The sequence below is a fragment of the Notolabrus celidotus genome, chromosome 2, assembly GCF_009762535.1.
Source record: "Notolabrus celidotus isolate fNotCel1 chromosome 2, fNotCel1.pri, whole genome shotgun sequence".
Classification (NCBI taxonomy): Eukaryota; Metazoa; Chordata; class Actinopteri; order Labriformes; family Labridae; genus Notolabrus; species Notolabrus celidotus.
This window is the reverse complement of record NC_048273.1, coordinates 3,294,229-3,310,193: the sequence shown is the minus strand read 5'-3', so window position 1 is coordinate 3,310,193 and position 15,965 is coordinate 3,294,229. Positions and strand designations below refer to the sequence as shown.

Below are 15,965 nucleotides of genomic sequence, written 5' to 3'. Positions count from 1 at the left end.
TTCATAAGAAGCAGACAGAATGAGGTCAAGAAGTCTGTTTTTGAAGTATAGATGCTGCGACTTTAGAAGTGAGCTCTGACCTTTCAGATCATTGACTGCACGCTGTCATCCAAATTATTATGCAGGTAAACTTTTTCTTGAAAATCTGGAAAATGTTCAGAAAAAAGGCTTTTCGTATGATGTATGTTTTGTTTGAGTCACAAAGCTTTCTAATCCTTCATCACAGACCATGTGTATATAGGTGTGTCACATTATCATGCAAGTGCTATTCAACTTTGACACGGGCAAGAAAATGACCTCTGAGAGGAGAAGAGTCAAACTGCCAAGAGTCTGTGTAAGGGGGAATCTACCAATGATATAGACAAGAAATGGCAGCGTGACCACGAACCATAAAAAGATGCGTTCAAATAGTCAGGATGGGAGAAAACTCAGAGTAGAAGAAACCTGTGGAACATTATCAAAGTGAGAACTGTCAAGAATCAAACGAGAGGTTGCTAAAAGACCCTTAGCTACCAGACAGGCCATTTTTAAAGGTGACATATTACGCTTTTTTAATCAATATATATTGGTCTAAGAGGTTCCCAAAACATGTCTTTAAAGTTTATGCTCAAAAAAACACTTTGAAATCAGATTTTGGTCTGCCTGAAAAACCCTCTTCTTCAGCCCTGCTCAGAACAGGCTGTTTTCCCTCTGACCACGCCCCCTCAGGAAGTGGATGCCCTCGGCTGTCCAGCACGTTGATCTAATGTTTACATGTTGGCTGAATATACACGGCTGCTCACAGACCCTTTACTTCAACCCTCTGAATCTGATCCAGAATCTGATCCTGACGGAGAGGCGCCTGCAGCAGGACCTTTCTGAACCATTGGTCATAGATTTAGTGTTTCTTGTTGTTTTATTTATCAGTATGTCGACGTGTGTTTGGTACACAGCTACCAACATGTAGCTATGTAGCTATGCTAACTAGCGCTGCACTTTTCCATGACAAAAAACATCCACTAGATCTTCAAACCTGCAGACGTGGGGAGTAAAACCGACCTCTGCCAGAAAGGCAGCAGGACCTTTCTGAAGGATTGGTCACAGATTTAGTGTTTCTTGTTGTTTTATTTGTCAGTATGTCGACGTGTGTCTTGGTACACAGCTACCAACATGTAGCTATGTAGCTATGCTAACTAGCGCTAGCACTTATCCATGAAAAATAAAAATCATCCACTAGATCTTCAAATCTGCAGACGTGGGGAGTAAAACCGACCTTTGTGTTCATTAAGACAGCCTACAACTAGCATGCCTCCCTCCTAAGCTCCTTGTTAGCACACATGTGCAGGGAATGAAAAACGGAGGAGGGGTTGAGTTGTATTTTATACAGTCTATGGGCTGAACAAGCTCCGAGCTCTGACTTCCTGTTACAGACCGGATGGCGTTGTGACGTATGAAAAACACTGAAAACTGAAACGGCTGGTTTCAGCACACATTTACAGAAAGGTGGAGAAATCAGAACAGGGGCAGAATGGATTATTTTACTTTTCAGGGGGTTTGTAGACAGGGACACATATTTCAGGTAGAGGACCATTAAAAAGTCCATTTTGCATGATATGTCACCTTTAAAGCTGTGGGGCTCCATGATGGACCCAGGTCTACTCCATGTAGGACACTAAGACGGATGGCAAAGGTCTAAAAGGCAAAGAAACCTCCACTGAAGAGAAATCATCAGAAAAAACAACTGTAATGGGTCAAACAAACATGAAGGCCGACTTCTCCAAAGTTATATTCACAGATGAGTGCCAGGCAACCCTTAAAGGACCTGATTGGGGGGAGGGGTCTGGTTGGATTCAAGTGGCTGCTCCAACTCCACTCTGACGTCTACAAGGAGGTGGTGGTGTTATTTTCTGGGCTGTTATTGTTAATGATGAACTTGTTGGTCCTTTCCGGGTTCAGGATGGTGTAAAAGTTTCCTTCCATGGAGGAAAAGACATCAGCTAAAGTGAAAAAGACACTAGTGTTCATGCATGACGATGGACCCTCTTTCTGTTGTACAAAGTGAGTCCAAAATGACATATTGGGCTGGGGAAGACTTTCTGGTGCCAGAGTCTGGGCAGGAGGTCTGTTTACTCTTCAGCGAGACAGAGCTGACTTATGTTAACTTTGTGTTAGTGTTCAGAACGTTTCTGGCCATTCCTCCTTACTCTACTAATTTGATGCCGTTGTAGAGTAATGTTGGTTCACACCAGATGCTGTTAGCAAGGAGGCTCAAAGGCCCGCCTCTTACCTCACACTAGCTCAACAGAAGTTAAGTTGAGTTCAGCATTTCCAATATGGCTTCCGCCGATGATCGGCTTCAAAACAACGCTCAGGGTGACGCCTCAGTTACTACGTCTTTCTATTAGTCAGTCTAATATTCAGATATGTTTTCACAAAGGGTCGGCATGTGAAGCTCCTTCCAGTCCTGAGTGCTCCAGAAGAAACGTTAATGAGTCCATGTACAAATGTGAGTGGAGAATGAATACGACGCAGAGCGATGTGAAGTTTGACTTTTACTTTGAGTGAGTATTTTTTGAGTTACATTTTCAAACTGTACCTTTTCAATGAAACGGTTTCAAAGGGAAAGAACAACTGTTTGGTGTCTCCTGGTAGAATGCATGATGAGGAGATTGCAGAAGTATCTGCTGGCTTGACCTCTGCAACCAAAACAGAAGTGAAAACGTATGTTTCTTTCTGCTTCCTCCTTTTCTAGCAAGCTAACTTCAGGGATAACAAGATCTGTCAGTGTCTGTTCTTTTCACTGCTCTCAAAGGTCATTCTGTTTGTTCATAGTAAAAAAAGCTTGGGACCTTTAAGAACACCTCAGCTCAGTTCCTTGAGGACCAGGTTACGAATTATGAAGCTGTGAATATTTGGGTGGAAGCACGTGTTGGAAATTCCAGCTGTGCGTCAGTCAAGAGAAGTGTGATACTCGCAGACATAAGTAAGAACTGAAAGCTCCTCTTGTTTCACTCACCAGTATGCAACATGAAATAATCAAACAATTATTCTAGGAACAGCTGTTTTTATTACTGTAGGTACAGAAGATAAGTGCATTGATACACTTTAAAAAAGACTTCATCATTAAACCCTTTGCTTCTCCTGCACAGTCAAGTATGAAGCTCCACGCGACATTTCCATGTCCTGGGTAAAAAACAACCTTCACTTAAACTGGAGAGAGGAGAACCATCCGGCTTTAGCTGAGGTCCGGTTCCGTCAAGATGAAGGCTCCTCCTGGCAGAGTGTAAGACAACAAATCCAATTTATATATATAACATATATAAAGCGCTATATAAGTACAAGTCCATATCACGTGGGTTTTTTTTCTGCATTTCACAAAAGGATGTCCTTAATCTTTTCTTGCTTTCACAGAGATCAAATACAACAACAACCAAGGGGACGACTTCTATGTGTGAGTAGTGTTACATATTTGCAATTTAAAGCTGCTGTGAGGATCTTTGATTTATCAATTTTGGTGCCCCATTGTGGACAAAGTGATATCTCTTATCTCTTGTTCTGTACATGCAAAAGTAGAGTTTTCAACAAAAAACACACCTTGCTGTCTTTTAACAGCCAGATGTGTCACTCAATGTGATTATTTGCTACGAACACAGCCGAAAAAGGAGGTTTCTAAAGACAAATGTCAATCATGTGGTCTGACACCTACCCCTGAGTGGTTTAAAGGGGACATATCACGCTTTTTTCATCAACTATATTGGTCTAAGAGGTCCCCAAAACATGTCTTTAAAGTTTATGCTCAAAAAAACACTTTGAAATCAGATTTTGGTCTGCCTGAAAAACCCTCTTCTTCAGCCCCCTCAGAACAGTCTGTTTTCTCTCTGACCACGCCCCTCAGGAAGTGGATGTGCCCTCGGCTCTCCAGCACGTTGATCTAATGTTTACATGTTGGCTGAATATACACGGCTGCTCACAGACCCGCGTTACTTCAACCCTCTGAATCTGATCCAGAATCTGATCCTGACGGAGAGGCGCCTGTAGCAGGACCTTTCTGAACCATTGGTCACAGATTAGTGTTTCTTGTTTTATTTATCAGTATGTCGACGTGTGTCTTGGTACACAGCAACCACATGTAGCTATGTAGCTATGCTAACTAGCGCTAGCACTTATCCATGAAAATAAAAATCATCCACTAGATCTTCAAATCTGCAGACGTGGGGAGTCAAAACCGACCTCTACCAGAAAGGCAGCAGGACCTTTTCTGAAGGATTGGCCACAGATTTAGTGTTTCTTGTTGTTTTATTTTCAGTATGTAGACGTGTGTCTTGGTACACAGCTACAGCTACACACATGTAGCTATGTAGCTATGCTAACTAGCGCTAGCACTTCAAAGATCTTCAAATCTGCAAACTGGGGAGTCAAAGCGACCTTTGTGTTTTAAGACAGCCTACAACTAGCATGCCTCCCTCCTAAGCTCCTTGTTAGCACACATGTGTGCAGGGAATGAAAAACGGAGGAGGGGTTGAGTTGTATTTTACAGTCTATGTGCTGAACAAGCTCCGAGCTCTGACTTCCTTTACAGACCGGATATTGTTGTTACGTAACAAAACACGGAAGTCTGAAACGGCTGGTTTCAGACACATTTACAGAAAGGTGGAGAAATCAGAACAGGGAGAATGGATTCTTTTCATTCTCCCACAACAGCTCAATGGGGTTGAGATCTGGTGACTGTGCGTCCACTCCATTACAGACAGAATACCAGCTGCCTGCTTCTTCCCTAAATAGTTCTTGCATAATCTGGAGGTGTGCTTTGGGTCATTGTCCTGTTGTAGGAGGAAATTGGCTCCAATCAAGAGCTGTCCACAGGGTATGGCATGGCGTTGCGAAATTGAGTGATAGCCTTCATTATTCAAAATCCCTTTTATCTTGTACAAATCTCCCACTTTACCTGCACCAAAGCATCCCCAGACCATCACATGACCTCCCCATGCTTAACAGATGGCGTCAGGCACTCTTCCAGCATCTTTTCACTTGTTCTGCGTCTCACTAATCTTCTTCTGTGTGATCCAAACACCTCAAACTTTGATTCGTCTGTCCATAACACTTTTTTTCAATCTTCCTCTGTCCAATGTCTGTGTTCTTTTGCCATATTAATCTTTTCCTTTTATTGGCCAGTCTCAGATATGGCTTTTTCTTTGCCACTCTGCCTAGAAGGCCAGCATCCCAGTCACCTCTTCACTGTAGACGTTGACATTGGCGTTTTGCGGGTACCATTTAATGAAGCTGCCAGTTCAGGACCTGTGGTGTCTATTTCTCAACTAGAGACTCTACTGTACTTATCTTCTTGTTCAGTTGTGCACCGGGGTCTCCCACTTCTCTTTCTACTCTGGTTAGAGCCTGTTTGTGCTGTTCTCTGAAGGGAGTAGTACACAACGTTGTAGGACATTTTCAGTTCTTGGCATTTTCTCGCATGGAATATCCTTCATTTCTAAGAACAAGAATAGACTGTGGAGTTTCATATGAAAGTTCTCTTTTTCTGGCCATTCTGAGAGTATAATCGAACCCACAAATGTGATGCCAGACTCAACTAGCTCAGAAACCCATAGGAAAAGAAATTTAGAGAGGAGATCTCAAAAGTGTTTCATTTCTGTCTCCTAGACAACAATGAGATCTGTTTGAAAGCAAAATGAGACTATAGCTGTCTCCTGTTTCTCATTCTTGCCTCCAGAAAAAAGTTGTAAAATCTCAGCTTAGTCTCCCTTTCAGTTCAAAAGGAGATCCCATCAAAATCTGAAATGATTCTCAGGTATTTCTCAGGTGTGTGACTCCTTTTGAGCTCAGGTGGAGAAATCAGGGAGCTCTCTCAACTGTCTCAATCTAACCTCATCCATTTGTTTTTGTCAGACTCAGTTTTTGTGTCTCAAGTTGAGCTCAGATGGAGCAAAGAAAGAGCCTGAGCTCATCTTTTCATGAACATTTATAGTGCCCTGCAAAATTAAGATTTCAATGTAATTGTCTACAACTTACAATTCTCATTAAAACATTTGAACCACTTCAAGATCAGATATTTAGATGTCAAATGATCTCTTCTTTGACTTCACAGTCTGGTCCTTCCTTTACAAGTCTGTTTGGAACAAACAACTTCAAAAGATTTAGTGGATTTGAGAGAAACTGCTAAAGATAGAGATTTCATACAACAGGTATGACAGACCATTTATTTAAAATATGGACCGCAAAATGGCTGACCAGATTTAGCCAGATTGTTACAATTAAAGGGAGGATTCTGTTGGGCGCTGGTGGCCTAGTGGTCTAAGCGCCCCACATACAGAGGGTACAGTCCTTGTCGCAGGGGTCGCTGGTTCGATTCCCGCCAGTCGACCATTTCCTGCATGTCTTCCCCCGCTCTCTACTCCCCACATTTCCTGTCTCTCTTCAGCTGTCCTGTCAAATAAAGGCAAAAAGGCCAAAAATATATTTCAAAAAAGAGAAGAAAATTAACCATTAATGAGATCTCTCATTTAAGTCTCAAATAAGACTCATGTCATGGTCTCAACTATTTCTCCTTGTGAATTTTAGGAGAAACGAATGAGAACAATTTGAAACTTGAATGAGGCTGAAATGAGAATCTCAATTTTGTCTCCCGAGACTTAGAAGAGAAAGCCTTGAGCAGTAAAAATTTTCCTCTGGGAAGGCCAGTTTTACAGCTTCTTTAACCAGCAAAACCGTTTTCAGCTGTGCTAACATGATTGTACAAGGTTTTCAAGATGTTTCTAATCATCCATTAGCTTTCTAACGTGATTACTAAACACAATGTACCATTAGAACACTGGAGTGATGGTTGCTGGAAATGAGCCTCTATACACCTATGTAGATATTCCATTAAAAACCAGACGCTAGAATAGTCATTTATCGCATTAACAATGTATAGAGTGTATTTCTGATTAATTTAATGTTATCCTTATTGAAAAAAAAACTGTGCTTTTCTTTCAAAAATAAGGACATTTCTAAGTGACCCCAAACTTTTGAACGGTAGTGTATCTATTATGCTAATGCTAAGAGTCTTGATGCTAATAATCAATCAATCCTGTAGAATTTTACATTTTATACGATTAAACCAATCGATCCAATTTGTCCATTTGTGAGTGAAGGTGTTTTCTTTTTTTCTGAATAGTCCAGATGGTTTGTTGAGGAACTCATCGTACAAGGTTCACATCAGACAGCAGTCCACCCAGGCCCTTAACCCCACTGTGGAGCCCCTGGTCTTCAGTTGTGCGAGTTCCTGCAGGTTGAGTGAAAACGTCATGTTGACTTGGTTTGACCTTCTGACACAACTTCTGTTATTCTGATTCAAATCAATCGGTGCAAGGTTATAACACATCACATAACACATTGAATCGCTGTTAAGCTGCAGAATGTCCATGTTAGAGTCCTGCTAGACACCAACCAGTGTACTGGACATCAACATGTTACTGACTCTACTCTCAGTCATATGTGCTTTTGAAGTAATCTAATCTGGATGATTCAGCTGTTCTAAAACATATCAGATTGAAAAATTTTAAAAAGATTGTATATTCTTATAAATGTGAGACAAAGAAGCTCAAAATGACTGAAATCTATCTCATTATTGTGCTGTATTACCTTTAGAACTTGAGAAAAACCCGAAGTCACGTGAAAACACAACTTCTGAATGGCAAATGTGACTTTGTATTGGAAGGTAAGCTGGTGAAAGAAATCATGTGATTTAGATAAGAAAGAGGAAAAGAAATGTAGAGGAGAGATCTCAAAAGTTTCATTTCTGTCTCCTAGACAACAATGAGATCTGTTTGAAAGCAAAAGAGACTATAGCTTATGTCTCCTGTTTCTCATTCTTGCCTCCAGAAAAAGTTGTAAAAAGTCTCAGCTTAGTCTCCCTTTCAGTTCAAAAGGAGATCTGGTCAGAATCTGAAATGATTCTCAGGTATTTTCTCAAGTGTTGTGACTCCTTTTGAGCTCAGTGGAGAAATCAGGGAGCTCTCTCATCTAACCTCATCCATTTGTTTTTGTCAGACTCAGTTTTTGTGTCTCAGTTGAGCTCAGATGGAGCAAAGAAGAGCCTGAGCTCATCTTTTCAGGAACATTTATAGTGCCCCTGCAAAATTAAGAGTTCATATGTATTGTCCACAACTTACAATTCTCATTAAACATTTGAACCACTTCAAGATCAGATATGTAGATGTGAAAATGATCTCTTCTTTGACTTCACAGTATGGATCCTTCCTTTACAAGTTCTGTTGGAACAAAACACTTCACAAGATTTAGTGGATTTGAGAGAAATTACAAAAGATAGAGATTTCATATCTCCAGGTATGACAGACCATTTATTTAAAATACGGGCCGCAAAAGGGCTGACCAGATTTATCCAATTATTACAATTAAAGGGGCGGATTCTTTTTGGGTGCTGGTGGGACTAGCGGTCTAAGCGCCCCACATACAGAGGCTACAGTCCTTCGTCACAGGGGTTGCCGATTCGATTCCTGGCCGTCGACCATGCTCCTGCATGGTTCCCCACGCTCACTACGCCCCACATTTCCTGTCTCTCTTCAGCTGTCCTGTCAAAAAAGGCCAAAAATACATTTTAAAAAAAGAGGAAGAAAATGAGCCATTAATGAGATCTCTCATTTAAGTCTCAAATAAGACTCATGTCATGGTCTGCAACTATTCTCCTAGTGAATTTTAGGAGAAACTAATGAGAACAATTTGAAACTTGAATGAGGCTGAAGTGAGAAATCTCAATTTTGTCTCCAGAGACTTAGAAGAGAAAGCCTTGAGCAGTAAAATGTTCCTCTGGGAACTGATGTTTAAACATATAACTGTCGTACCTGTTAAGTTGCTGCCTGATCTCTCTTCTTGCCCTCCAGCCGATGCCAAGAAGTGAATTACAGCGTGTTTGATACGCAGTCTGCTCATGGGTGGCCCTGTTTGAAAGAGACCAATCACATTCAAACAACCAGCACACTGTTTATGTCTCCTACTCGGCTGTCAACATCTCTGTGGTAGCCAGAAAACGCAGCAGGGGATTCCCCTCCAGCTGTCATACATCTACCTGCCGTCAGATCGGCTGCAGATGTAGAAGGTAGGTCAAGTGAGGGAGTTAGTGTGTCCAATAACGTTTACTTTGAATCCATTTTAAGGCCTGTTTTTCCTTTCCTCCTGACAGCGTGTGACGTAACGTCACTGCAGAACAAAAGGAAACTGGAAAGGACAGCTTGCCTTGAACTTACGAGGTCAAGATGACGGGTCAGACTCCAGACAGTGCCATCATTTTAACGGCAAGGCAGGGAAACAAAATCAGGAAAGAAATAGAAAAGAGTACGTTCTTCACATTATTACTTTTATTACAACAAAATCACATTGCATACCTGTTGGCCTCCAGCGTTCTGCTCTTCTCTTCATGTCCCTGTTATAAACTCTTGTTAAAGGCTACCCTGCAGTTTGAACTCTCTTCCTAAATTTACATTGCAGACCTGAAGGACTTGTGCGTTACCTGTACTTGAACACAAACTGTGAGAAAGGGAGACCACGCACGGTTAAAACGTGCCTCTATTATAAAGAGGAGGGTGGTAAGTGGCTTTCAAATACAGAGGCAGGCCATGGCGAGCTGGTATTGCAGCTCTTGGATAGCGATGTACCGACCAGATAAACCTCAAAGAACATCACATATATAGATTATTGATTCACCTTTCATACATTTAAGCAGGCAGCCGAGATGGTAAACACATACACAAGAAGAAGGATAATAATGTCAATACTTCAAATATTAAAACATACTTTTACTGCAGAGCCTTTCCCGATTGTACCTGAATTTCATTTTTTTTACTTGAAGTTTAACCATTCAAAAAAATATATTTACAGATATTTATTATTTAGAATTATTTTAAGGGGTCCTGGTGGCCTAGCGGGTCTAAGTCCCCACGTATAGAGTCCTCGTCGCAGAGGTCGCCGTTCGACTCCCCGGCATTCAACCATTCACTGCATGTCTTCCCCCTCTCTCTACTTCCAACATTTCCTGTCTCTCTTCAGCTGTCCTGTCAATAAAGGCGAAAAGTCCAAAAATATAAAAAATATATTAAAAAAATTGTTATTTAAAGCTGCTGTGAGGAACTTTTGATATCAATTTTGGTGCCCCATTGTGCACAAAGTGATAGCCTCTTATCTCTTGTTCTGTACATGCAAAAGTAGAGTTTTCAACAAAAACCTCACCCTGTTGTCTTTACAGCCAGATTTATCACTCAATGTGATTATTTGCCATGAAAACAGCTGAAAAGGGTGTTTCTAAAAGCCAAATGTCAATCATGTGGTCTGACATCTATCCCCCTCTGAGTGTTTAAGGCATTAAAAATGACAACAGAGAAGGTATCAGTGTTGTTGTTTCTGGTTTTGTTTGCTTTTGAAGTCATAAAGAGGCATCAGTGTTGGTTTCAGTCTGTTTTCTCAGCTGGTGAAAAACTCCTCATAGTGCCTTTAAAGGAATTTGTCTTAAAAATGTGTTTGTATTTCTTGATCTTGCCTTTCTGGGATTTATGACCCACTCATTTTATTTTAGACTATGATTATTATTATTATTATTATATTATTATTAGTATTATATTATTATATTATTATAATAATAATAATAATAATAATAATAATAATTGTATTAATACATATTATTATTAAAAAAATAATTATGATAAAATCAATAGAAAAATTAAACAAAATAAAATTTCATAAAATAAGAGATAATGAAAATAAAAATAAAAATGATGCTAAAAACAATGGTAGTAACAGTAAAATGTTAAGTATTGCGTCCAAGGCTAAAAATAAAATGACGCCCATATAAAGCCAGATTAAAAAGGTCCTCAGTTCCCTTTAAAAGCACACGTAGAGCGCGCCGTGACTGGTTGACTGGGACCAGTAAGTAACACAATATATCAGCTGTTAAACATCAGCATGTTTTGCATTGTGTCAACTGTAGACTGTGTGTATAAAGCTACTGTATACGCCATGTCAGGGGCCCTGCTGTGCTGAGAGTACACTCTCCGAGTTGGTGGGATGGTACTTGTAGAGTCGTTTTCTAGTCTCTGTGGCCAATCAAGGGCTTTAAAACAGACATCCATCACAAAGCCTTAATATATATATATATATATATTATAGATATATATATAGATATATATTATATATTTATTTTAAGTGTATTTTGGGCATTTTCGCCTTAATGTATAGGACCTGAAGAGAGACATGAAATGCAGGGAGCAGAGAGTGGGGGGAGGACATGCAGCTAATGGCGAGGCTTGGAGTCAAACCTGCAACCGCCGCCACGGGACTACAGCCCTACATAGGGTGCATGCTTAAACCAGTCTAGGCCCTAATTGCTAATTTTCTAACCAGTGGTAACTTTCTTTATCTCTTGAGCATCATGTGTGACATTAGACTTACTTGAGGCAGGGAAGCTAATCCCCCTCTTGCCCAGTGACAGCTTGGTTTGGCCCAAGCCCCCACCCAAATTAGATATAATAATGGATGTATTTATCTTTTCTAGATCCCTACATTCTTCAACAGGTACCAAAATCCACTGAAATACAGCTTCCAAAAGAAACTGCTCTGTTGTTGATTGACTTTACATTTATTCATCTTCTCCTCCAGCTCCTCTCACAGAACCTCAAGAGTTTCAGTGCTTCTGATGAAACTCACAGCTCCATAAACCTGTCCTGGCAACCCATACCCTATGCCGACCGGCGAGGTTTCCTCACACACTACAGCCTCTGCAGCGAGACATTCAGCCCTCCAGCAAGACTCCAAAAGTGTGAACCCATTTCTGCCTGTCTTCACAAATGAAACTGACCCCAAGAGAAACATATTCCCTTCAATGCGCAACACTTTTCATCACAATTGTGTAACATATAACCGCTCTGAACGACTCTTTCCTGCGGGAGAAGTGAAAACCGTAAACTCTGCTGCATGCATAACTCTGCTATGTTTCTACTCACTTCACCAGAGTGCAACAACATCTCGCCACACTGACAGAGTACCGCCTGGAGGACTTGACCCCTGCCACAAAATACAGCATCACCCTGGCTGAGGTGACAAAAGGGGGCGAGGGACCTAAAGCCACAGTCCAAATGAGCACACAGCCAGAGAAGCCTTTTAATGGTATTAAAGTAAAGGCTGCTCAGTCAAACACAGCTCAGTGTTTCCTCATATCTAAGCGCTGACATGTTTCTGTTTTTTCTTGCATCAGTGTGGTGGAGTCTCAGTTTGCTGTTTTGTTCTTTTTGTTGACAACATCGTGCACCATTGTTTTGAAGAGGTAGGTCATTCTCTACTTTTAATATCTGCAGTTTTGCAGTAATCCCATACATTGCAGTTTAATAAGAAGATAACCTCTGCTGCACCACGGTTCTCTCTGCTGCTTTACCCAGAGTCAAATGAAGCTCTTCCCTCCTGTACCGACTCCTGTTATCGATCTCACCTCTTATCCAAGAGAGAATCAGGTGAGAAAACTGCACTTCCTTGAGTGTCCACTTGAGGCGGGTTCCAAAAGTACAGGAAAACCACATACACACACATTCCAAGAAGGCAATCTTAACAGCAAAATAAACATGTTTACAGCCTGGTTCAAGAGGATTTAGTCTGAATAGCTCATTTCTATCAGCACACAACTGTACAGTAGGGCTGTCAAAATTGCTCCAAAAATGACATTCAAAATATTCGCTCTAAAAAAAAAACCCTATAGGTTCGAACCATTCGAATATCTATATTTGCCCATTATGTCAATAACAGGTGGACAAACTAATACAAGGAGACATAAATACTTGTATATATATTTTAAATTTCAGATTTAACATGGCTAAAACATACCTACACATTACAAAACAAGTAAATGACCTACTGTAACACTTTTAAGACCGGAGACCTCTCGCTCGCTCGCGCCCCCCCATCCCTCTCTGTGTGCAATGTGCTGAGTGGAGTGCTGAACAAGACTTGTGGCGAGCAATTAAAGGTCCCGACTCTTGTCCCTAATATAGCAGGCTTCATTCAGTGATTGAAGCAATATTATTAACATTAATTGAAGTTAAAGTTAAAAACGAAAAAGTAGTCCACTTACATTCTTGGCACTTGTATAAAAAAAAGTGGAAAAAACTGCATTTTATCCCAGGGTCACTGATTGTTGGGCTCTTTTAGTCCACTGTCAATGTAGGGTCTTAGGCCTGACAGGTTATTTGCCAAAAACACAAGACAGTCAGTGTGAAGAGGCCCGATCTCTTTTTATTCACTGTATTCCCAACGGAGGAGCTTGTTCAGCCCATAGACTGTATAAAATACAACTCAACCCCTCCTCCGTTTTCATTCCCTGCACACGTGTGTGCTAACAAGGAGCTTAGGAGGGAGGCATGCTAGTTGTAGGCTTCTTAATAAACCAAGGTCGTTTTTACTCCCCCGTCTGCAGAGTTGAAGATCTAGTGATGATTTTTAGTTTTCATGGAAAAGTGCTAGCGCTAGTTAGCATAGCCACATAGCTACATGTTGGTAGCTGTGTACCAAGACACACTCGACATACTGACAAATAAAACAACAAGAAAACTAAATCTGTGACCAATGGTTCAGAAAGGTCCTGCTGCAGGCGCCTCTCCGTCAGGATCAGATTCTGGATCATTCAGAGGGTTGAAGTAACGCGGGTCTGTGAGCAGCAACATGTAAACATTAGATCAACGTGCTGGACAGCCGAGGCCACACCCACTTCCTGAGGGGCGTGGTCAGAGAGAAAACAGACTGTTCTGAGGAGGACTGAAGGAGGGTTTTTCAGGCAGACCAAAATCTGATTTCAAAGTGTTTTTTTTGAGCATAAACTTTAAAGACATGTTTGGGGACCTCTTAGACTAATATATTGATGAAAAAGCGTGATATGTCCCTTTAAAGTAATTTATACTTCTGCGTCGACTCATGGCGTAGCGTACACTGGTGGTCCGCGTAGCTCCCGTACCTACGCAGAGGCCTGCGCACGTAGCTGACGTGCACCTCCTCCAAAATGTAGCTACCCGTAGAATCGACGGACTTCAAGCCCTGTGATTGGTCCGTTCGGCTGCATTGTATTTCCAACATTTACAGCACTTCCAGGATCCCCGTGTATTTCATCTCCTCCTCTCTAGTCTTCATGTAATCATGTCTGTATGATAAACAGCAACATGTATCAGCTGTAGATTAACAGAACACGCTCTGAATCTTTGTGGAAAAGGAAGCAGAGATCGTAGCGGGGCCGGAAGCAGGCGACAGGCTATCAGAGAGACCACACTGCCCTCTAGAGTTTCGGAGGAGAATTGTTGCGTGACACATTGACGCACAAGTATGTGGTGCTCAGGTCCACGTCAGCCCCTGCTGCGTAGGGGTGACGCAGAAGTGTAAATCAGCCTTGAAGTGTTGAAAACTGCAGTTCCTCGAGTGTCCACTTGAGGCTGGTTCGAGAAGGACAGGAAACCACATACACACCCGTTCAAAAGCTGATCTAACAGCAGAAATAAATTCATAACTCAGCAGTTCAGAAGATATTAAGATATTTGCATAATTAGAGGCACAGCTGACTTGATTGGCAGGCGGGAAGGCTCGAAGCCCGCCTCTTTACTAGCTGAACAGAAGTTAGGTTGAGTTCAGAATTTCCAATATGGCACCCGCTGACGATCAGCTTCAAAACAGCGCTTCAGAAACAGATGGGTGACGTCACAGATACTACGTCCATTTATTATCCAGTCTATGGTAAAATGAAGCCAACAGGGTTAGCTTCACATTAGCATTTAGCTAATGTGATAACGTGGAGTCAGTTCTGTGATATTACCTTTCTTTCATTTGACAACCAAAGAAGACAGCGAAACAAAAACATCATAGCACAGGGCTGTTTGCCGTTTGTTTGGATGGCGTTGAAGTTTGGATTTAAACCGTCATTGTGTCATTTTCCAAAACAGGAAATGTTGGAGAGAAAGGAGGAGGTGAGCGAGCTGACGATTCTCAAGCTGCACCCAGAGGGGAAGTCTGTCCCCGAGGAGACGGAGGAGGGGACTGCAGACGGCATTGAAGAGGAGAATGAACGGAGAGATTCTAGGACGTCAGGAGAAATCAGTGACGAGGATTCTGACTGTACAGATGAGGCGCTGAGAAGCTCCAGGGAAGGAGAAACCGCAGATCTGGACAAGTTAGAGAATGAGTTTGCGATGCTGATTTACAGGAACGGTTTGGTCTTTGATTTGAAGACAGACTCACCCTGAAGTGGACATGAAAGACACAAATTTGCACAAACGTGATCAGGGTTGACATTTCTCTTGACTATAAGCTTTATGAAAAAGGAAAGTTTGAAGCCTACTCTTAAAAGTAGAGAGGGTGTCTGCCTCCTGGACCCTGATTGGTGGATGATTCCAAGGGATTTAACAGGCAGAAACCTCCAGCAGGACCAGACTCATGTTAGACACACATCTGCTGAGACCTACCGTGTTGGAGAGAGGGATAGAGGGAGGTGAAGAGAGAGAGAGATGATAGTGGAGAGACGGATAGTAGTAGTTGTAGCAGCTGGAGTCTGGCACGTCCACAGCAGCAGAGATCCAGAGGAACCTACGAGACAAGGGAGCTCAGGGACTCCAGAAAGGTCTAAGAAAAGAGAGAAGAGAGGGAGACCAGAAGAAAGAAAAAGAGGAGAAGAAATGGTGAAGGAATGACAAAAGGAAAGGAAAGGATAAGAAAGGAGATATAAAGGATGAAGAAACATTGAAGAAGAAAAGAAGAAGCGAGAAAGAAAGAAACAGATGAAGCATAAAGTATGATGAAAGAAAGAAGAAAGAAAGAAAGAAGAGGAAAGAAAAAAGAAAAGAAAGAAAAGAAAGAAATGAAGAACAACGAACGAATGAAAAAAAGAAAGGAAAGAAAGAACGAAGAAAGAAAGAAAGAAAGAAGAAGGAATGAAAGAAAAAGAAGAAGAAAGAGAAGGAATG

At 41.5% G+C, this 15,965-nt stretch overlaps 2 long non-coding RNA genes across 2 annotated transcripts; both read left to right on the top strand.

Moving 5' to 3' along the window:
* Window positions 1-2,423: 2,423 nt before the first annotated feature.
* On the top strand, window positions 2,424-7,294 carry LOC117806930. The gene is made up of 6 exons (XR_004629838.1): window positions 2,424-2,540; window positions 2,632-2,700; window positions 2,812-2,962; window positions 3,129-3,262; window positions 3,391-3,430; window positions 7,148-7,294. It is a non-coding gene; the product is annotated as an uncharacterized LOC117806930 (long non-coding RNA).
* Window positions 7,295-9,477: 2,183 nt separating this feature from the next.
* Window positions 9,478-15,495, top strand: LOC117805194. Its single transcript, XR_004629365.1, has 6 exons — window positions 9,478-9,575; window positions 11,638-11,795; window positions 11,990-12,144; window positions 12,233-12,301; window positions 12,414-12,485; window positions 14,949-15,495. It is a non-coding gene; the product is annotated as an uncharacterized LOC117805194 (long non-coding RNA).
* Window positions 15,496-15,965: the final 470 nt, after the last annotated feature.